The following is a 24,486-nucleotide window of genomic DNA, read 5'->3' on the forward strand; positions in this document are numbered from 1 at the left end:
TTTGACGGAAGAGAGTCTCGTCCTTATTGTATACTCCAACGTTTGCCCATTTCTTTGGAAGGGAAGATGGTCGAAGTGGAAGTTGAAGTTGTCGATGCTAATCTTACCTACAACCTCCTCCTCGGACGTAGTTGGACATACGCCATGCAAGCTGTGGCTTCGTCTCTTTTTCATGTCATTTGTTTCCCTCATCAGGGGAAGATTGTCACTATAGACCAGCTCTCCTTCTTCGCCTCCTCTTCTGAAGGAAACGTGCCTTTTGTGGAGTATACCTCCAAATCATGTGAGAGCGTGGGAGCCAGACTTTTTAAAGATCCTGCCTTGACGGGTTTCTTTTCCCTCTCACCTCCTAATCTCGCTCCTATTAATATGATTTCCGTGCGCTCTGATTCGTGGGTTATTCCCCCTGCTAATCAGATAGAATCTTGGGGCGATATGATTCCGTTGAGTCCTGCTGAGCTCAAATACATTGAAATCGTTGCTGCATCGGCTCCCCTTCCTGAACCTACTCCTCCGAGCAGGGCTCCCGACTCGTATGTTCATTCCCCTTGGTTTGGAGATGACGCTACTTCAGATCCTTTAAAGGAAATATTTCCTTCCGATGAAGCCATTATCGAGACCATGTCTCTCAAAGAACCTCCTTGGTCTGATCATCACCATCATTCCTCGTTTCTCCCTTCCCATCAGGAAATGATCACCTGTCTCGAGTGGTTTTCTCCTTGTCTCCCATCTCAGCCCCTTCAAACACCTATTCAAGTTTATCAAGTGTCCTCTGAAGAAAATATGGGAAACATCATGCAAACCCAACCCATCGACATCTCTCCGAAACCAGGGATTGTCGAGCACATTCACATTGGAGTCACTTGTACTCCGGAGGAAATTCAGCTCTATACCGATCTTTTTCATGAATTTCGTGATGTCTTCGCTTGGTCCTATGAAGAAATGCCTGGCATTGACCCTAGCATAGTGGTGCATGAGATACCTACGTATCCAGGTGCTAAGCCTGTTTGCCAACGTCTACGCCTTGTGCACCCCCGAAAGGCTGCAGCCATTAAAGCAGAAGTTGAAAAGCTTCTCAAGGCTGGTTTTATTTACCCCATTCCACTCACAGATTGGGTTTCCAATATCGTCCCTGTGAACAAAAAACAGGGTACCATTCAAGTCTGTGTTGATTACCGTGACATCAACCAGGCCTATCCTAAGGATAACTTCCCCACACCCTTCATCGATCAACTCATTGATGAATGTGCGGGGAGCGATATGTATTCATTTATGGATGATTTTTCTGGGTATAACTAGATCAATATTGCGCCCGCTGATCAGCATAAGACTACCTTTATCTGTCCTTAGGGCACTTTTGCTTACAAAAAGATCCCTTTCGGTTTGAAGAACGTCAGTGCTACCTTCCAACGTGCAATGTCCTATGCTTTTCATGACATCCGTCACATTGTACAACTGTACCTGGATGATCTACCAGCTCATTCAGTCAAACGCCAGGACGACCCTTCCCATCTTCGTGAAATCTTTCTCCGCTGTCGACACTACTGCATTAGGCTTAATCCTCATAAATGTGTCTTCTGCATTGAATCAGGCAGACTGCTCGGGTTTATCGTCTCCCAAGAGGGCATTCGTCTAGATCCCCTTAAAGTCGAAGCTATTTTGAATCTTCCTCCCCCTGCTTCTTTGTAGCAGTTGCAGACCTTGCAGGGCAAAGCAAACTTTTTAAGATGATTCGTCTTGAACTATGCCGAAGTAGCTAAAGGCTTTACACGGTTATTGAAGCGCGATACCCCTTTTCATTGGGATGCTATCGCTCAAGAGTCTTTCGAGCGTCTCAAGGGTCTCCTTGTTTCTGCTCCATTATTGCGACCTCCGAATTACCATCGTGATTATACTCTGTATTTGGCTGCCGCCGATACCACTATCGGCATGGTTCTTGTGCAAGACGACGATGATGACACTGAGCATGTCATATATTACCTCAGCCGCAACCTTTTATACATGGAAACTCGATATTATTACATCGAGAAGCTGGCATTGGCCGTCGTTTGTGCCGTCCAACGTTTCCGGCATTATATCTTGTTGCATACTATGACCATGATTTCTGATTGCAGCCCGATGACGTACATTTTGTCACGTCAGTTGCTGGGGGGCAAGTACTCAAAGTGGATCATCATCCTCCAAGAGTTCGACTTGGAATTCACTGCTACCAGGTCCAAGAAGTCCCTAGTCTTTGCTGAGTTACTTTGCTCTTTGCCATCTCCTACCGCACCCTCTCACTCGGAGGACTATATCCCAGATGAAACTCTATTCCTAATTAGCACCCTCGATCCCTGGTACGGGGATATCATTGTGTACCTACAAACGTCCTATTTCCGTCCCATGGTGTCCAAGGATGCTTGGCGACGGATTCGTCATCAGCCTCAACCCTACCGTATTATCGGGGACACCCTGTACCGTCTTAGCGTTGACTCCGTCCTCTGCCGATGTCTAACTCTCGAGGAAGCTGAGCGATTCCTGAATGACTGCCACTCTGGCGCATGTGGTCGTCACATGTCCGGATATGCCACGGCTCAAAAAATCCTCCACGCTAGTTATTTCTGGCCCTCCATCTTTAAGGATTGCATTCTTGCCGTCCGTTCGTGTCACGAGTGCCAGATATACCAGCGAAAGATGCGTGTGCCACCAGCTCCATTGCACCCTGTTATCACCGTTGGCCCTTTTGCCAAATGGGGCATTGATTATACGACCTGTAACCCTCGCTCAGCCGAGGGGCATGGGTATATTATCATTTCTGTCGATTACTTTACAAAATGGGCCGAGGCGATGCCCACATTAACTAAAGACAGTTACACAGCGGCGCAATTTTTGTTCAACTATGTTATTTCACGGTTCGGAGTTCCTCAAGCCATCGTCACGGATCATGGGAAGCATTTCCGTAATCACATGATGACCGAACTAACAACCCAACTAGGCTTATGACATGCTAGTTCAACTCCATACTGTCCTCAGTCCAATGGCCAAGTTGAAGCCGTCAACAAGATTTTGGTTACGATGCTTCAACGTACCATTGGCATGCATAAGTGTAATTGGAATTTGATGTTGTTCTCCTCCTTATGGGCTTACTGAACCTCTATGAAGGAGGCCACCGGTTTCACTCCATTTCAATTAGTTTACGGACAGGAGGCTACCCTTCCTATCGAATGTGAAATCCCTTTGTTAAAATTTGTCGTCGAGTTGCTTCCCAACACTACTCCGGTAGAGGAACGTCTTCTTTACCTAGAACGGCTGGACAAGACCCGTCGGCTAGCCTCTCTAGCTACCGAAGCACAGAAGAAGAGAGTTAAAAATCACTTCGATCATACCATCCATCCTCGTTCCTTTGTTGAGGGAGATTTAGTCCTGCTATATGATCAAGCGAATGATAAGCTGGGGGCAGGCAAACTCGAGCCCATGTGGCTAGGCCCTTATATTGTAAAGAGAGTTTTGCAGAAAGGGGCATATGAGCTAATTGACTACGAAGGTAATCCTCTCGATAAGCCCCGCAACGGGCTGTACTTGAAAAAGTACTATGCGTGATTCCATGCACTTCGGTTTGTACATGCGTGTGTTTTAGCAAGTGTGTTGTGTGTGTGTTTTCATGTTTTTGGCTTGGTGTGAAGGCGTGATTGCTGCTTATTGTGTCTTTTGCTTCTTGTGCAGATGTCTGGTGCACCTTACGTTGGTTTCGCTGATGGTGCCTGCCGCAGCACTCGCAATTTGTCTTCTGCAGCGTGGGTGATCTACGATCCTCACGGTGAGTTGATAGATCATCAAGGTGTGTGTTTAGGCTATACCACAAACAATGTCACTGAATATAGTGCTGTGATTAAATTACTGGCTGAGGCAATTAATCTCAATATTCGTACATTGGTTGTCAACCTGGACTCTCAACTTGTCGTCCATCAGCTCAATGGGCAATATTCCGTTAGAGACCATCGCATTTTAAGGTTGTATTTACGTGTTAAATTGTTAGAGAGGAATTTTGATTTCATTACATATCAACATATTCCACGACGATTAAACACATTATCTGATGCATTGGCTAATCATGTATTGGACAGACATTTGCGTAACATATAATCAAAACATCATACGAGCAAGCACATAAAAGCACAATAATAGACCATAGGAATATATATATATATATATATATATATATATATAGATATATATATATATATATATAGATAGATATATCATGTGGCGCACCAAGGTGCTCAAAAATAAGTGTACATGTCTAAATAGGGCCTGTGTTCTCTGTACATCTGAGACACATGTCTCTCAAAAAATCACCAGTAGGAAATAAAGACCTAGATATCTATTGTGGCGGGTTGTGCTCCCTATACTACACAACCGCTCGTGCCACCCGCCTCAACAGGCGGTGCATCCTAGGTTCTACTCCCACTGTATGGATCTGGGATGCTATGGGGACCTCCTCTATCCCCATGTAATCTGGAATCCCGGTCAGCAAGCCCTCAAGGTTCTGTATCACTGTCTCCATCGTGTCATCTCCCGGAGGAGCCAGGGCTAGAGCTCCAATGCCCTGCGTGTCCCTTCGCGCCTCTGGAGCCAGGCCAAGGGGTCTCGCCGGTCCTACATCTGCATACCATAGCATTCTTCATTAGGACATGTACATGAAAAAATTAAAAAACATCATAAAAATAAAAAAATAAAAAAATGAGATCAAGTGTCTTACCACCGTCATCCCACTGCTCTCCAACGGGTAGTTGCATTTCAGGGTCTCCGCGGAAATCTAGGCCGGCATATGGCCAGTCCTCCATGAAGATCGTCTGTCGCTCCAACCACTCTCGGAAATACGCCCCCCATGCCACTGGTCGGCCGCCAACTCCTCGTGGCATGACATGGGCCCATCGTGTGGCCCTCATCTCGCGTGGCCTAGGAGGGTCCAAAACCATATCCTGCAGTTGCAGTGCCGACACCCGCTCCAGAATGAGCGAGAGTAAGATCGATCCATAGCCAAACTGTTTCGTCTCTCTGTGACAAAAGTTGGTCAGTTGTCTCTTCAAGTTTGCCGCTACTGCCTCTGCCCAGTTAAACATGCTGGGATTCAAGCATTCGAGGGCCAGTCGGAGATGGGTCTTCGAGGCCTCGTGTTGGGCCTGGGAGCCCGCTACCCATGTCACCATGAAGAGCATAGTTCGAAGGATTATGTCCTCCACCGTAGGAATTTCCACCTTTCCGCTCCGTGACTTGCGTGCCCGTGGGCACACTTGAGCCATCAGCATATCTAAAGTATCACCTCTGGGTCGCTGCCCCTCCAGAATAGGCCTCTCGCCTCGATGAGACAACCCGGTCAAAAAGTAGATGTCTGTATAATCAAACTCAATGTCCTGGCCTCGGATAACAAATTTCCCATCCGTGGGATTCCAGGCCCTGATTAGGAGTTCCAGAAGGTCAAGCTGTGCCCGCAAGCGTGGAGTTAAGAAAAGTTTAAGCAACCTGCACCCCCGCAATGCGTTTCGGCACTCGGCATCAGCAAAAGCCGCTATATCATCGTTATTGTGAGAGCGTTGCTACCAAACGAACGCCATTATAACCCTGCATGACCAAAAATCTCATTAGCACCTTGCTTGCAAAGTTTCATACGTAAATTTTATTAAAAAACTTGTTGCGTGGCGTCAGCGTGACTGTTTTTAAAATAGTCGCGTTGATAATGGGTGCCTTTTTTATTTTTCCCAGGTCAGCGTGGAAGTACATCACCTTTCCGCGCTGATATGGGTGCAACCTGTGGAAGTTTTTATCGGTCATCACGGACCCAATGGCGAAATCCGCGATGACCGAGAGCGGAATGCATTTCAAAAAATCCGCTCAAACAACCACATTCCACCGTCAAAATGCAGGAAAAAGACTTCAAAACAGAGCATAGGGCAAAGTGTATCTACCTGGAACCAGTTTCAGGATGAATGATGCACGTACGGGGCCGAATTTCGTTCGCCAACCTCAATGCTCCAAGTCGCTCCACAAAGCCTCAATGGTAACAATGGTAAAAAAATTTGTTTACCCCCCCTATTTATGGTAATTTTGTAAAATTAAATATTATTTTCCACAAATATGGGTTTTTATCATGGTTTTTACTATATGCTTGGTTCCAATATGGTTTTTTACTATGTTTTTATGCACATTGTTTATATTATCTCGAACGGGTTTACGTGTGCAGTGTTCCTTGTGCAGGATCTCAGGTGGTAGAATTACGACAGTTTTATACGCACTTGGTCCCAAGAAGTCGTCTTTAAGCTCTTTTCCGATGTGAAACAAGAAAAGATAGCCGAGTCTCCCTCTCAACTCGTTAAAAGAAGCGAGAGGTGGTCGCCTTTAAGCTCTTTTTTCGACCATTTAAACTTAAAAAGATCGTCGGGTTTTTGTCGTTTCAGACTCGTTATTGGCTACGAAACGACGTGCTTCTGACCGCTTTTTTACTTTTTTTTCGGGTCAAAGTTACTACTTACGAAAAGTACTCCTCAATCGTACTGGTTGGGCGGTTCTTTCGGGCATTGTTTTATACTTTTTCGGGCTCGAGAGACACAACTTTACGAAAAAGGACCCCCCTGGAGTTTCCTTTTCTGCTGTCTTTTCAAACTCTCTAAACATGAAAAGGCACCGAGTTCTTCCTTTGCCAGACTCGTTAAAACTTAATGACATCGGATTCCGTTGAAATGACACTTTTCAAGAATATGTTATCCCTGTCAAGCTTGTCATCAAAAAATAACCGGGGTACTCGCCAGCAATGGTGAGGAAAATGGAACCACAATCATTGTCGTGTCAGCAGTATGTCGCTCTTGAACATGGCACTTGTCTGCATTCGTGTCTGGGTGGGGACATCTCATCTTGTTTTTTACACTTGCGTCCGTGGGTTTGGGTTATCCTGTTTGACCTCTCATCTGCTCATTACCTTGTCACCATGACCCCTAATCATTTAATGTCAAATACTGCCAAGTCCACTGTCGTGCCGCCAATATGTTCAAGAGAAGTTGACCTCTGCAGAATACTCAACCTCCCTCTGATACCTCACACAAAACATTTTATCCTTGTCTGTCTTGTGTCGACGATGTGGGAAACATTATGGCCCACCTTCGATCAAGGTCACTTCCTATCGACTTCAGCTCATTATCCAGGGAGTTGACCTAGAGACTCCCTTCAGATGCCTTGGAGCATGCATGCATCAATGGCAGGTTCTTCGTGTTCGACGCGAGGTTTTCATCATTGGCCTCCGATCGAATGATTCTACGGGTGTTCGACGCTGGCTCACTGATTCGCACACCGTAGATTGTACCTATAGTACCTTGAGGACCATTATCATTATTGGTGGTACCTCTCGCGTCTGTTAACAGTTTTCATCATTGACTCGTAATCAGATGATGTTCTTGCATGTTCGACTTCAACCCCTATATTCGCATGCTTAGACTTGTACTTTGTTCGGGTCGAGATGGACCGCAAGACCCTGGATTTTGTCTATTGAGATCCAGGTTGCGATTTTGTGGATTATTATGATCATTACATGACTCATTGATGGATGGTTACGACCATACCCGAGTCTTCATGGATGGTTGCGACCATACCTTTGTTATTATCATGGTCTCATTAGCTGGGTGGCTACGACCATACCTTTTTTATTATCATGGTCTCATTAGCTGGGTGGCTGCGTCCATACCACAGACCCATTTTGTATGTCTTTTGGATGGCTGTGCCCATGCCTAGACTACATGTAATTCAGAGATATCAGTTGTACTTGCACGCAGGTTCTTCCCGGTGGTGTTCCATTTCAGTCAGTTTCGTAAAGCATTTCACCCCTCCCACTCTCTCGGGCTTCATACTTTAGGGGGCATCTATTACACAGTAATTTGTCACTGCCTTCATACCAGTCTTCCTACTGTGTCATGAGTCCAAATCATTCATGCTCATGCTCTCTGATGTTGCCAAATGACCCACTTTGCCAAAGTTTCTGCATCATCGCGACTCTTGTAAAAATAAATGCGCTGATGAGCAGTCCAAAACAAACCGAATGCACTGCCATCGCGGAAGTACACGTGATTCCCGCGATGGTCAGATTTCATGAGACAGTGCAACTGTTGCTTATATTTTCTCGCAATGACATGAGCTTCTCCGTTATGTAGTAGCGATGCCAGCGCTCCAACACAGTTATGTACCCGCGATGATCCAGTCTGGGCAAGTTTGTTCTAACAAACGACCTTCTAGATGACTCCAGACCTGGTTTTTGGCCTTGTATATGTCGCCCTCCCTTCTCTGGCATGTCTGTTTTCGTCATTTGAGCCACATTCCTTGGAGATAAGCTCATCTTCCCACCATTCATGGAGACTCCTCCTATTTAAGCCTCCACCATTGCTATGAGCTACTAGTTTGGAATTCATAGTGTTTGGAGTGTTGCTGATAGTGTTGTGAGCTTGATAGGTAGCTGGTGTGACAAGTGTGGGATTGTTAGAGAGCTTAAGGAAGGTTGTGAAGTGTTTTGATCTTGTGTAAAATTGTGAGTGAGAGAGTTTTGTCTTGGGAGATCTATCTTCAAGGGTGAATGCTTGAGGAACTTGCTGGCTGGACCCTCTTGAGAAGGATTTGACGTTAGAACTATGGTTGTATTCTTCTTTGTTTATCAATAATAGACGACTATCATTATGGTTCCACTCTTATTGTCTTTATAATGGTGATTGAGTTATATCCTTTCTGACTGATATATAGTTGCATCTATTGGATTTTATGCTTGTGTTTGTATCGTTCTTTGCATGTGCAGGTGTCTTTTCACGAGGATCGTGGGGATTGTGACCAGCTAGAGCAAAGGAACGGGAGTGTCGACTCTTCTACAAGTACTAGCGTTGGAATCTAGGTAGGCCCTCATCATCGGTCTTTAATTTGCAATTAGGAACCTGCGTGTTAGCATTGTTTGATTGTTGCTAGACCCTATTTGGACTAGTAGGGATCGCCTCTGTCTGCAGAGGGGATTTACCTCCACAACAGTGCTTTAGAAATGGAATTCTTAAATCACTTCCAGCTACCCATCTACTATGAATCTGTGACGGAACTCCTCACTTCATTATGTCAGGATACCGCCACCCACATCTCTGATCATATACATGAATGGAGACATAGGCAGAGGTTACTAAAAGCTCCCCTTCTAGTCTATCTATTAGCGGATTGGTTCTGCAAGTCTCTACTCCCCCAAATTGCTAAGGATGTCACCTTAGGTGGTACGATCACAGAAGACCAATCCATTCGTCATCCCTAGCATTTAGATCTGATATATTCTCACTCTGGCACTCTATACAATGTAATTCCCAATGCCCCTCGCTACTCCAATTCTCCTGCTACTCAACAACCTGGAGCGCACACCGATGGGATTATTGGCGCAACCTCCGGGGATGCTATAAAACAACTCAGCGATCACATTGCCTAGATGTCACTTGACCCCTCTACCAAATCGACTGCTCTTCCTAGCACCGTGATAAACTCAGTGCAGTCTACACAAAAACCCAGTGGTAAGATAAAGAAGAATAAGAAAAAGATGGCTTCTTCTCAAGAGCAGTCAACAAAGTAGCAAAACCCAAAGTAGAAGGCTACTATGCCCTTTGATGATGGAAAGGATAAACCCACTAGATTCCCTTGCAAAATCTGTGTTGAAGACCACATGACCTATCGTTGTCTGTGTCTTTAGGAATGCATAGATTTCATTGCTAAAAAGGACATTGGCAGGACCCCTATTGTCCTGAATAATCCTTTCTCCCCTGAGCAACAACAACACCTTATTTCAAACCAACCCCAACCCCTGCAAGGGGGCAATGGTGGTTCGCAACATCCTTCAGCTGGTGAAGGACCATCTACCATTTACACCTTTGAAACGATAGATCTACAAACCAGAGCCAAATCTTATGGACCTCCAGTCACTCATCAAGAGGAACCCTCCTCAAGTCAAAACCCACGATTGCCTAACGATCTTCATATTGAAAGGCCGGTTGCTGACCTTGTAATTCACCCTCCTAAAGGGGCACTTCATTACACAATGGACAATACATTTGCACGTGCCACCCAAAACTATAGTATTGTAGAAGATTTGGTGCAAGCACCATCAGCTATGTCGGTGCTCGAAGTATTACAACCTTGTCTAGCACAAGGGAAATCTCTACTTTTGGCTATTGGTTGTATTGACCCTCAACATTCCATGCTTGCAATTTTCGACATGGAAAAATGTAAAACTCACCTTTCACACCAGCTTGCATTTCAAGTGCAAATTTTTTCAAAAGGAAAAGGAATACATAGAACTATCATTGACGAAGGTGCTTCAACCTGCGTAATTCTGACTTCATGTTGGCTCACTTTGGGTTCTCCAACCCTATCCCCACCGCTAAATTCCCTTAAAGCTTTTGACAACCACACTTTCATCCTAAAAGGTTACCTAGCTAGCTACCCCATCACCTTGGATGGAAAATTGGTAATGTTGGACATCAAAGTCGTAGATAGAAAGCTATACTATAATCTCTTGTTGGGTCATAGTTGGACTTACAAAATGATTGCCATTGTGTCTACAATCTTTTGCATCATCTTATTTCCATTGGATGGAAAGACAGTCATAGTGGACCAGCTGTCCTTTTGCAGCCCTAATTATTCCTCGTTACCTAGAAGCTCTGTACCCTTATTGGGTGGTGTACCTGACTCTTATGTCAATATCAATACTAGTATACTGAAGGGCCCTTCCCTATTGGGTTGTTTCCCTCTTCTGCCACCAGTGGTTCCACAAATGGTCAATATGATTTCATCCATTCCTCACGAATCGACCAATCCTTCGATCGTACCGACCATTCAGACATTGACACTTACAGAGAACAAATGCCACTATCACCAGTTGAATTAGCCTACCAGGCCATTCAATTTGCATCTGAGTCTCCGATCTCTTTGGTCACGGCCAACGGTACCACTGCCCCTCCCATAACTGCTCCTTCTTTCGATCCCCTCAATCAAGTCCTACCTACGGACGAAGCTATTAAATATATCATGAGTTTAGAAGAGCGACCTTGGGAGGACTCACACCATCGTGTTTCAATATTTGATTTGAACATGATGCCTCTTCAAATCCTATCATCCGATGCACCTGAATTCATTTCCTCACCATATACAACTATCCAAACTTTGGATTTGGAAGGAAACATGGGAAATATTTCAAGGACATCGCTCATCTATATTTCTGTCATGAAAAGCATCGTAGAAAACATCCAGGTTGGAGTAGATTGTAATCCTGAGGAAATTGAAATCTTCACCTGCCTTTTTAAGGAATTCCGCAATGCATTTGCTTGGTCTTACGAGGAAATGCTCGACATAGATCCTTCTATTTTCGAGCATGAGATCAAGATATACGAGAATGCTAAACCTATCTGCCAAAGGCTTTGACAAGTCCACCCCTACAAAATGGTAGCCATCAAGACTGAGGTGGAAAAGCTATTACGTGCTGGTTTTTTCTACCCCACTCCCTTAACAGAATGGGTATCCAATCTGGTTCCTGTTGATAAGAAACAAGGAACCATCCACGTATGTGTCAACTATTGAGACTTGAACGTTGAGTGTCTGAAGGGTAATTATCTGACACCTTTCAATGACCAAATCATCGACGACTGTGCTGGTTGTGAATCATTCTCATTCATGGATGGATTCTCAGGTTAGAACCAGATTGTAATAAAACACAAAGATCAACACAAAATCACCTTCGTTTGCCCATGGGGAATATTTTCCTATTGAAAACTCCCATTTGGTTTAAAGAATGTTGGAGCAACATTTCAAAGGGCCATAGATTACCCATTTCACGATATCAGACATATCATTCAATCTTACTTGGATGACCTTCTAGCCCATTCCAAGAAGCAAGCGCAGCACCTAGATCATTTAAGAGCTTTCTTTCTTAGTTGCCAGTTTTATAACATACATCTAAATGCGCATAAATGAGTTTTCTTTATCGAGTCTGGATGCTTACTTGGATTCATTATCTCCAAGTATGGGATTAGGGTTGATCCTGATAAGGTAAAATAATTACTCAATTTCCTGAACCATAATCCATTATGCAGCTCCAACATTTGCAATGGAAAGCAAACCTTTTACGATGGTTCATCGTAAACTATGCTAGGTTGATGAAAGGCTTTATGCGCCTACTTAAGAAGGGAGTGTCGTATCTGTGGGATGATCAAGCTCAATGATCATTTGATGCCTTGAAAAAGGCACTTATATCAACCCCACTCCTTAGCACTCCCAATTATGGGCGCCACTTTATTCTATACTTATCTGCCTCATCATCCTCTCTAGGAATGCTATTGGTTCAAATTCATGATGACTAGATTGATCATGTGATATATTTTTGATAGAGGAGGAATGACCTGTTATAGAGTTGTATGAACCCAACGTTTCAGACTACCAAGTGAGTCCATCATCAGGGGATGCGTTAATAGATTTAAGAAGATATTAATGATGTATCCAGGAGCTGTATTTTAGAGTATATATATGGGTTATGAAAAGAATAATATAAGAAATTTAGTCAGCCAATTTCTGATTAGTTTGTTAATATTTAGAGCTTTTTTTTTTTTTTTTTTTTTTTTTTTTTTTTTTTTTAATTTAACCATTAGGGATTTGATTAATTAAATTCAATATAATCTATTTGTTAATTAGTTGAGATTCATTTATAATTAGAATTATGAAAGCTTTATTACCCTTTTTTTATATAAATTTATAGATTACTTATAATTCATAAATATGATTATAATGTAATTTTTTTCATTAAGAATTCTTGATTTTATAATAATAAATGAATAATTATGAAACTTTTGTTGACGTCTTCAATTGATTTTAAAATATTAAGGATTTACTTATTTAATTCACTATAATCTAATTGAATTATAAACTCTAGTGTTTAATAAGTTTTGATTTATTTTTAATTTGAATTATTAACAACCCTTTTTAATATGAATTTCTAGACTATAATAAATATGAAAATTTTGATTTTATTTTTAATAAATGAATAGTTGTGAAATTTGATTAATCTGAGAATTATTTTCACATAAGAATTTTTTTATATATACATTTATTTATTTGTTTAATTATTATTAAGAATTCTTGATTTTAGATTAATAAATGAAATGTCTTATATTGAATTTAAACCATTAAGGATTTAATTAGTTAATTCACTATAATTTGATTAGAATGTTCAAATTCTAGTGTTAATAAGTTTTGAATTAGTTTAATTTGAGTTATTACAACCATTTGTTTAATTTAAATTCATATGTTATAATATTATAATTAATAAATTATGATCAGATTTTTTTATTTTTTTTAATAAATGATTATTAATGAAATAAATTAGATTTGAGAAATGTTTTATTATAAGAATTTTTTTTATTCAATATGATGATCACTTATTTATTTGTTTATATATTTTTATTTTTATTAAAGATGATGTTGGATAATTTTTTTATTATGAATGAGAGAGCAGGGATTAAATTATTATAAGCAATTGAGTTAATCATTGATTGTTTAGGTATCTAGGTGTTGCTTAGTTTTAATCCATCATCACGGTTCAAGTTGTTCTTTATTTTTTCTATTTCAATGGCTTCTTTGATTTTCCTTTTAAGATAGTGGTCCTCTTTTCTAATTAGTTTGGCTTCTTCCATGCAGATATAATGAGAGGAAGAGTGAACATGTTCTGCTAAGGCATATTTTGAGGTCCTCTCTCTTCTTAAGCTAGCAGTGTGTTCTTTAATTCTGATGTTGAAAGACCTTCTAGTTTCACCTATGTATTCCTTTCTGCATGAGCAAGGAATAACATAAACACCTTTTTGAAGGTTAGGTTTTATGGGATCTTTAACTGAGTTGAATAATTGTTTGATGGTGTTAGTAGGGGTGAAGGCTACATTAATGTTGTGTTTATTAAGAATTTTAGTAATTTTATCAGTGGTGCCTTTTATGTATGGAAGGGAGACCTTAGGAGTTGACAAATTTTGACCTTTGATATCCTTGTTATTCTTACTCAGGGATTGGTGCATGGCTTTCTTAATGGTATTCCTATTATAACCATTTAGTTCAAAAACTTTGTGAAGATGGTTGAGTTCATCCTTTAAATGGTCAGGATCAGATATTCTGGCCGCCCTAGTGGTTAAGGTCCTTATGATGCCAATTTTTTGTTTAGGGTGGTGATGAGAATTTGCATGCAGATATCATTCTGTATGGGTTTTCTTTCTGTAGACTTGGAAACCAAGTGACCCTTCTTTTTTAGTTAGAAGGATATCCAGAAAGGGAAGCTAGTTGTTATTTTCAATTTCTATAGTGAATTTTATATGGTCAGAGAGGCTATTTAAGTGATTGAGGAATAGGTCAAGTTTTTCTTTTCCATGACTCCATTTGGAAAATATGTCATCAACAAACCTTTTCCATACACCCCTGATGAATGTAAAAGGTTTTTTGATGACATATTTTCCAAATTTAGTCATGGAAAAAAAACTTGACATATTCCTCAATCACTTAAATAGCCTCTCTAACCTTATAAAATTCACTGTAGAAATCGAAAATAACAACTAGCTTCCCTTTCTGGATATCCTTCTAACTAAAAAACGCGGGTCACTTGGTTTCCAAGTCTATAGAAAGAGATCTGCATGCAAATTCTCATCACCACCCTAAACAAAAAATTGGCATCATAAGTACCTTAACCACTAGGGTGGCCAGAATATCTGATCCTGACCATTTAAAGGATGAACTCAACCATCTTCACAAAGTTTTTGAACTAAATGGTTATAATAGGAATACCATTAAGAAAGCCATGCACCAATCCCTAAGTAAGAATAACGAGGATATCAAAGGTCAAAATTTGTCAACTCCTAAGGTCTCCCTTCCATACATAAAAGGCACCACCGATAAAATTACTAAAATTCTTAATAAACACAACATTAATGTAGCCTTCACCCTTACTAACACCATCAAACATTTGTTCAACTCAGTTAAGGATCCCATAAACCCTAACCTTCAAAAAGGTGTTTATGTTATTCCTTGCTCATGTGAAAAGGAATACATAGGTGAAACTAGAAGGACTTTCAACATCAGAATTAAAGAACACACTACCGACTTAAGAAGAGAGGGGACCTTAAAATCTGCCTTAGCAGAACATGTTCACTCTTCCTCTCATTATATCTGCATGGAAGAAGCCAAACAAATTAGAAAAGGGGACCACTATCTTAATAGGAAAATCAAAGAAGCCATTGAAATATAAAAAAGAAAGAACAACCAGAACTGTGACGATGGATTAAAACTAAGAAAAGCCTGGAAACCTTTATTCGAAATCTTAAAGAATCAATGATTAACTCATATCCCTTATAATAATTTAATCCCTCCTCTCTCATTCATAATAAAAAAATTATCTAACATCCTCTTTAATAAAAATAAAAATATATAAACAAATAAATAAATGATCATCCCATTGAATAAAAAAAATTTGTTATAAAAAAACATTTCTCAAATCTAATTTATTTCATTACTAGTCATTTATTAAAAATAAAAATAATTTTCTGATCATAATTTATTAATTATAATATTATAAGTAACATATGAATTTAAATTAAACAAATGGTTGTGATAACTCAAATTAAAATAATGTAGAACGTATTAACACTAGAATTTAGACATTCTAATAAAATTAAAATGAATTAACTAACTAAATCGCTAATGGTTTAAATTCAATATATGACATTTCATTTATTAATCTAAAATCAAGAATTCTTAATAATAATTAAACAAATAAATAAATGTATATATAAAAATCTTCTTATATGAAAATTATTCTCACATTAATCAAATTTCACAACTATTCATTTATTAAAAATAAAATCAAAATTCTCATATTTATTGTAGTCTAGAAATTCATATTAAAAAGGTTTGTTCATAATTCAAATTAAAAATAAATCAAAACTTATTAAACAATAGAGTTTATATATTCAATTAGATTATAGTGAATTAATTAAGTAAATCCTTAATATTTTAAAATCAATTTAAGACATCAACATAAATTTCATAATTATTCATTTATTATTCTAAAATCAAGAATTCTTAAAAAAATTAAAAAAATTACATCATAATCATATTTATGAATTATAAGTAATCTATAAATTTATATAAAAAAGGGGTAATAAAGCTTTCATAATTCTAATTATAAATAAATCTCAACTAATTAACAAATAGATTATATTGAATTTAATTAATCAAATCCCTAATGGTTAAATTTCAAAAAAAAAAAATCTAAATATTAACAAACTAATAAGATATTGGCCGACTAAATTTATTATATTATTCTTTTCATAACCCATATATATACTCTGAAATACAGCTCCTGGATACATCATTAATATCTTCTTAAATTTATTAATGCATCCCCTGTTGATGGACTCACTTGGTAGTCTGAGATGTTGGGTTCATAAAACACTATCACAGGTCATTCCTCCTCTATCAAAAAATTTTCCTCACCTGTATGGATTCATTATTTAATGTGATATATTATCTATCAAAAGGCCTGGCTGGGCCCGAACTCAGATATTCACATGTGGAAAAGTTGTCCTTGGCAGTTGTCTTTGCTATCAACCACTTCCGACATTACATACTGCTGCGACAGACTACTGTCATCGCCTTGGAGAATCCCATGAGACACATTTTGTCTCATAAAGTAATTGGAGGGAAATATTTAAAATGGATAGTGATCCTCCAACAATTTGATTTGGTTTTCACTACTGCCAAGGAAAAAAATTCCTTAGTCTTCGCCGAACTTTTGTCGGATCTTCCCATTGTTGATCCTAACGAGATAGCCCATGATCCTCTTCCAAATGAAGATGTCTATCTTATTGACACTACTGACCCTTGGTATGGTGACATTATTGTCTTCCTCCAAGCGCAATGTTTCCGCTTTGAGCTATCATCGGGTGACCATCGTCGCATCCACCATCAAGCGCGACACTATTTAGTGCTTAACGATATGTTATATTGCTATGGTGGAGATATAGTTCTTTGACATTGCCTCACTCATGAAGAGGCGAAACACGTTTTAAATGACTTCCATGTTAGGGCATGTGGCAGTGATCTTTCTGGCATATCTACTACTCAGAAACTTTTTCACGCAGGCTACTACTGGCTGACCTTGTTCAAAGATTGTATCAAGGTTATCCGACAATTCCATCCTTGTCAAGTATTTACAAAGAAAATGCACGCTCCTCTAGCCCTGCTGCACCCAGTTATCTCCATTAGCCCCTTTGCCAAATGGTGGATAGAATTTGTAACTTGCAACCCAGATTCCTCTGCTGGACACAACTATATTATTGTAGCTATGGACTATTTCACGAAGTGGGCCGAAGCCCTTCCCACCTTCCAGGTCGATGGACAAACCACGACATTATTCCTATTTAATTAGGTCATCTGTCACTTTGGTGTTCCCTGCACAATCGTTACAGACCATGGGTCTCATTTTCAGAATCACATGATGTCTGACTTAACATCGCTGCTAGGTTTTTTCCAGGATCAATTATCCTCCTACTACCCCAAAGCTAATGGTCAAGTAGAGGCCGTCAATGGCATCTTAAAAACCATGATCCGTAGTTTAGTAGGGAATCATAAAACCCATGAGCATCAAATGGTATATCCTACACTATGGGCATATCGAACTTCAGTTAAGTCTGCTACAGGCTTCACACATTTTCAACTGGCTTATGGCCTTGAAGCAGTTTTACCAATCAAGTGTCACATTCCTTCTTGAAAAATCTCCGTTTAACTCTTGTCTGACACTACTACCAAATAATAATGCCTGTTATACCTAAATGAACTGGATGAAACTCGTCGAGATGCTAATTGGTACTCAAAGCCCACAAGCATCGGGTCAAAACCTAGTATGAAAAAAAGGTCAAGCCTCGTTCTTACCAAGAGGGAGATCTTGTTTTACACTATGATCAAAAACATGACCTCTTGGGGGAAGGAACACTTCAACCTTTATGGCTCGGTCCATATGTCGTTAAGAAAGCCCTCTCAAAAGGGGCATATGAACTTCAGGACTAGGAAGGATTCCTGCTTACTGAGCCCCGAAATGGGCTCTATTTGAAAAAGTATTATGCCTAGTAATACACTAGGCATGTGCTTTGTAATTTTATGTATTTATAAGTTTTTCTTCTTTTTTTATGTCACTGGATTTTTTGGTATTTATTAAAGTATTTGTCTCATACATATTCCTTGTAATGCAGATTCCTTCATTACCCTTAACATACGTAGGATATGCGGATGGTGCCAATCATAACACATGGCACATTGCATCAGCTACTTAGGTCATTTACACACTTGAGTCAGAACTGTTTTGTTCTGTGGGAGTCTTTCTTCTTACTTCCACCAACAATATTGTTGAGTACATGCCCGTAATTTTACTTCTCACTGAAGCATCATTAAGGGACATCTCCAATCTGGTGATCAGGTTAGACTCTTAGCTTGTTATGCAATTGACAAATCATTATCACATTCATAATCCAATCTTGTTACATCATTATTTAAGGGTACGACTCTTGGAACATCAATTTGAAGTTATCACATATGAACACATTCCTACAGAATTTAATACATTTTCTAATTCATTGGAAAAATATGTGTTAAATTGGCATCTGTCTCATTCACTATAGATACATGTATGAAATTAAATATTTACACAATCAAAATTGTACAAAAACACTTAAAAAACATTTACATCATAAAATACTAATATATATATATATATATATATATATATATATATATATATATATATATATATATATATATATATATATATATATCGAATCTAGTCTTTTACATTAAAATATTCCAAAAATTGGGTGTTTTATGTACAAAATGGCTACTAAGCCTAGCTATAAACACCCGCTAGCTATGCCAAAGTGCCTGCTAATATATCCCATTGCTCATGAAATGATAACACTTCTCTAGCTATGCACCAAAGAGGAACCAAAAACCGCTTAGGCACACTAACTGTGTGCCGTTGTATATGAGTGGGGATCTCCCTCATAGGAAGGGGGGGCACACCCATGCTGAAACCCTCCAGGTTCTTGAGAACCTCGCAAAGACTAACGACATCACCCCCCCCATCAGGTAGTTGGCCTCCCCACCTCACTTTGTGAGGTTCGCCTGCAGGTCGTACCTATGCCACATCTGTGTCAAGAAAAAAGATTCATGTCAATACTTGTTCAACCATAAAATCAACAAAAGCAGAACATAAATATTCAAAAGCTTAAAAATTCTTTAAATACTCTCAAAATCATTCTTACCTTGAGGCCCCCAGTTGGTTCCACGAGGCAGAATCAAGTCAGGGTCACCGTTGAAGTCCATGATCTCATAGGCATAGTCATCAATCATCACAATCTAGCCACTAATCCATTCAAAAAAATCTTCTTTGAAAAATTGTTGGATAGGTCCTCCTCGTGTGCGATGATCGAGAGATGTTGATTTCCCCTGTCTCGTCTCCCTCTGATCAAGGGGACCTAAGCTTATATGTAGGTGCATAACAGGTACCCTCTCAAGTATGAATGAGACAATGAGAGTGTCATACCCAAAACTCTGTTGGGTTTGAGTATTGCATGCAGTCAATTCTGCCTTCAACTAGCAAGGCACTGCTTTGCACCAGTTGAACATCTAAGGCTGGAAAAATTCAACTGCAAGGAATAGTTGGGCCTTTGTTGCAATGTTGGCACTCTTTGACTATGCCAAACGCATAATCAACCATGAAATGGCCCTCATAGATTTGGACCTAATCCTCTCTATACGGACTCCGTTGCTGACGAGTCCACTCTCAAGGATACAGTAAGCTTGAACCAGCTCTAGGGTGGATCGAGGATCAGGCTTACCCCCGGTCAAGTTTGATCATGCTCCTCTACATGATAGAGCAGTCAAAAAGTATATATCATCTCGATCAATGGCCAACTCATGATCTCCAATCCTGAACACCTGCTTGTGTTCATCCCAGTGCTAAATAATCCAGCTCAAAAGGTCCTCCTGACCTTTCATCAAGTCCAACTTAGCATACTTCATCAACCCACAGTGGCGCAATGTAAGTATGCAAGCAGGATCATTTCACATCAACAATTCTTGTCAGTCATGGGCCCGTTCTCTCCATAGACTAGTCATAATGGCTCAAAACCTACAGAAATCAACCCAAAAATCAGTGCAAATGGGGAAAAATTGCTTATAAAATCACTGCCTAGGGTTTTGGGGTGTGTGTTCATGCACTAATGCCCCCCCTAGTGACATATAGGAAGGATTAACGCCCTCCAGTAGGTCATAAAGGGCGTTTAACGCACCCTACAGGCCTGCTAGGGGGTGTTAGGCACAGTTAAAGAACTAGGGATCCCCAGTTATCAAAAAAATCACTCCAAAAGATGATATAAAAGGTTGAATAATGAAATATCAAGGATTTGGCACCTATCTGGGATTGACGGCACATCGAATGGTCATCTGGATCTCCCGCAATCGTCCCTGGAAAATATGCTCCTCTTTAGCTCCAAAGCACTCTCACAACTCTCAAATGATGCAAATGGTGAAAGTGGAGGCTTAAGAACTCCCTTATAGTCACTTTGGAGACATGAATTATCTTAATTGAAGTCATTAAAGTAGAAGTAGTCCATTTCCAATGATAATTATCATGTGCCATGACCCCATATTGGTAGAAATTGCTCATGTTTTGATGAAAGAATTTTCAGGATTGAATGACAGAAATGATCATGTGCAATTCTCTATGAGCGTTTTATTTTATGGGATGTTTTCTCACTCTAAAAATGAAAGATACCTAATTTTTTCATAGTCAGACTGGTTAAACACTTACGACGACGGTCTGAGAAACTCTTTTTCCCTCTTTTTCTAGCTCATTAAACTGAAAAAGATCGATTGGGCATTCTTTCTTGGGAATTTTTTCTTGCTCATAAAATCGAAAAAACCCTGAGTTCCTTCTTCAGGCTCGTTAAAAACTTATGAAGAAGCTTTGACCATTCTTTTTAGGAAGTTTTCTCACTCATTAAATCGAAAAATCCTTCACTTTTCGTCATTGGGCTCATTAAACATTGACGACGACGATATGAGCGCTTTCTTTTTTGGGACTATTTCTTGCTCTTAAATTGACAAACCCCCGAGTTTTTCCCTTTTTTGGGCTCATTAAATCTATGAAGAAGGAATGAGAAGTTATTTTACCTCTTTTTCCTCACTCACTAAACTGAAAAATATACCCTAAGTTTTCTTCATTTGACTCGTTAAAATTCGATGAAGGTATTGAGTTTGTCATCGTGTGACTCATTAAAATTTCACGATGAAAATTGAGTTTACTCCATCCCCTCGTACTCGTAACAAAATGAGGCAAACATCTATTGAGCATAGGTTTCTCTTTATCCAGACTTAGTAGATTAACTCACGGAAAAGGAACTGTTCTGGGTATACTATTTAGCTTTTTTTGCACCCAGTTAAAATCTATGACAAAAGGACCACCCTAGAGTCATTCTTTACAATATTTTTAGACTTTCTAAATATGAAAATACCACCGAGTTGTCTCGTCTGGAGTCATTAAATTACACAAACAAGGTATAGAGTCGCTCCTTTTATGGTCCTTTTCAGACTCTTAAAACAAGAAAAGATCAACGAGTTTATTTGTCTGGAAGTCTCATTAAACTAATCAGATAGGGCATAGAGTTTCTCTTTTTTCGGTCCTTTTCAGACTCTTAAAACATGAAAAGATCAATGAGTTTACCCATCTGGAATCACTAAACTAATCAAATGGGGAAAGTGTACAATACAACTACGTTATGTTCCATATTTTGAAAGATTTTTTTGGCAGCAGTCACTCCCTTGAACATGGCACTCCCCCAGGTAAACCCTCCTTGTGACGACCTCTCAATATGTGTCTTACCATCCTATGAGTTTAGCCTATATACCCCGATGTTCTTGCATCTTTGTATCCTAACACTCTTTGGTGTTCATGAGTCTAGTATTGCATGGTTAAAATCATTGTCATGCCTTCTATTGTTCAAGGGATAACCTTTGTCCTTTGTTTTTTCCATCAACCCATCAAACATATCCTACCATCATGCCCTTTGTCACTTTGACCCAATTCTCAAAAGATTCCTCAAAAAACAATCATTCTTGTCCCGTTTCATGTCGACTGATGTATGACACATTATTTCCTACCTTTCGACAGGTCTCTTCCTATTGACTTCAACACTCTATCTAGGAAGAAGACCTAGAAACAAATCAGTGCCTTGGTACTTGCAGACATCAGTGGCAGGTCACCTTGTGTTTGATCAGGGGTTTCGATTATTGGCTCCTGGTTAAACAATTCTATAAGTGTTCAACGACAAAAACATTTTTTGCACTCATTAGATTGTACTGTGCATCTTGGAGACCATCACCATTATCGATGGCCATCCTCACATCTGTTAATGGTCTCCATTATTGACTGGTAATCAGACAATTTCATGCACACTCAAAATCAACACATATATTCACATGTATCAATCTATGCTATTTGGTGAAGCAGAAATGAAGACCTTGGGTAGAGGCTTGCACCACTCAACCATGTTTCCTCTCCCAAGTTGCGGTTATTGTTTTTTGGAGACAACTCATCAAAAGGATCCTATTATGACACAGGTTCCGCATTGTGCTTATTGGCGCCCATCATCGTCATATCGCTTTTCTGAGAAAATCAATTTGACATAGCTATTGAGTGTGGGAATGCCCAAATCAGGACATGATTTTAGTTGTTTTATCTATGTGTTATATCAGGTTTCCCATACCACCCAAAGCTCTAATACTCTCTCTCTTTCTTCCAACGAAAAGGATAGTTAAATATAAAGTATTTCGGCCATTTTCATAGCCTCTAATCTCACACTTTAGGGCATATTTGTTATACAGGAAAATGACCTCCTCATCAACTCAGAGGACAAATACATGATGACTGAAGGAATAACCAAGTTCATAGGCCTAGTTGTCAAGCTAACGCTATCTAGACACTATCAACCTACTTTATAAATCTTCTGAGCAAGCCTAATGGTGCGTTAGTGCCTAGGGTAACTCTACTTGCTACCTTGGGAAAAATTTTAGTGACCCTACATCAGTTTCTATGGGTCAAAGTAGTGAACTGACTAATAAAATATCCCTAGATTCTCTCCTCTGTCATCTCATAATAGCAGGGAAACATTAGAACTCAACATGTTTGGGGGAATTACTAATTCCTAATGGAGTACACAAACGAGAAAGAGCACTAAAGCATAGAAACATCACTACTTTTGCCTAATGGAACTCATGAAGGACTTGGAAACCCTAACCCTACATGATATATATGCAAGGATTGGGCCATTCTGGAAGGGGTCGAAACATTTGGAAGGATTTCCTATTTGACTGTCAAGTAGAGTCTTAGACTAAGGCATCAAAAGAGGCTAAGAAGGGAGGGAGAGAGAAGAGCTGGAGGGGTAAGGGAAGGTTGATGCAACTAATGGTTGTAATCACTCTTTCTACATCAATATAGAACTGTAGTTGTGTTGTCCACTTCATGATGTTGGTAGTATAACTTGTTTATACGCTGATCTAATATCTTCTAGCATGAGTGGCTTAGTTATATGCAACTAGATACCTTTTATATGTTCATGCATTTGTTTATCAAGGTTTTAGGCTATGATATTACTCTTGTCTTTGCTATGTGCAGGTTTTGATATGGAGCTGCCTCAGGGGTCTTCTGCCTAGCTGCATTGCACTCTCCAGCAACACCACACTAAGACTCAAGGTAATAATTCCTTTTCGCCTTGATACTCATTTGCTAAACATAGATATGCATGTATCTTTGTGACAGCAGAAGCTAATCTGACTATTTGCTGAGGATCCTGGGAAGATCCTTGAGGGTTTTTTACATCACCAAACACATGTGCATTAATCCCTATAGCATTGTGGCAGCTACTATTATATGTCATCTTCTTGAGGATCGTCAAACCCTTTAGACTATTATGGAGGTAGAGATACGAAAACCTCTAATGAACATGTTAATTCGTCATGGTGGTTATGTTTCTCATTGAACATTCTTGGAATTTATGGCTCCAACCATTTCTTGAGATCCAACCATTTTTATGCAGGGTGCTAGTATGTTTTTTCAGTTACAAACATTAGGGGGTACGAAAAATATCATTTTGTCAAAGGAGGAGGATAAATATAAAGGTAAAGAGAGGGAGAAATTAAAGGAAAAGGATAAATAAAAAGATAAAGTCAAAGGTTCTTGGCCAGTTGAGGCAGGTGTTCCATCAATTTATTTTAGTCAGGTGCATAATGTAAGAAATCCACATGATAAGCTGGCATATATATACATATACATTGGTGCATTTATGTGGATGTTTACTTCTTATGTAATCTAAGGGTCATGGA

At 39.5% G+C, this 24,486-nt stretch overlaps 1 pseudogene; it reads left to right on the top strand.

The window, feature by feature from the left end:
* The window catches only part of LOC149264000 (E3 ubiquitin-protein ligase UPL1-like), a 165,527-nt pseudogene that overhangs the window by 52,891 nt on the left and 88,150 nt on the right, over window positions 1-24,486 (top strand).

The sequence above is a fragment of the Pinus tabuliformis genome, chromosome 6 (assembly GCF_031772625.1).
Source record: "Pinus tabuliformis cultivar Carrire ecotype Pingquan chromosome 6, CPIR1, whole genome shotgun sequence".
NCBI lineage: Eukaryota > Viridiplantae > Streptophyta > Pinopsida > Pinales > Pinaceae > Pinus > Pinus tabuliformis.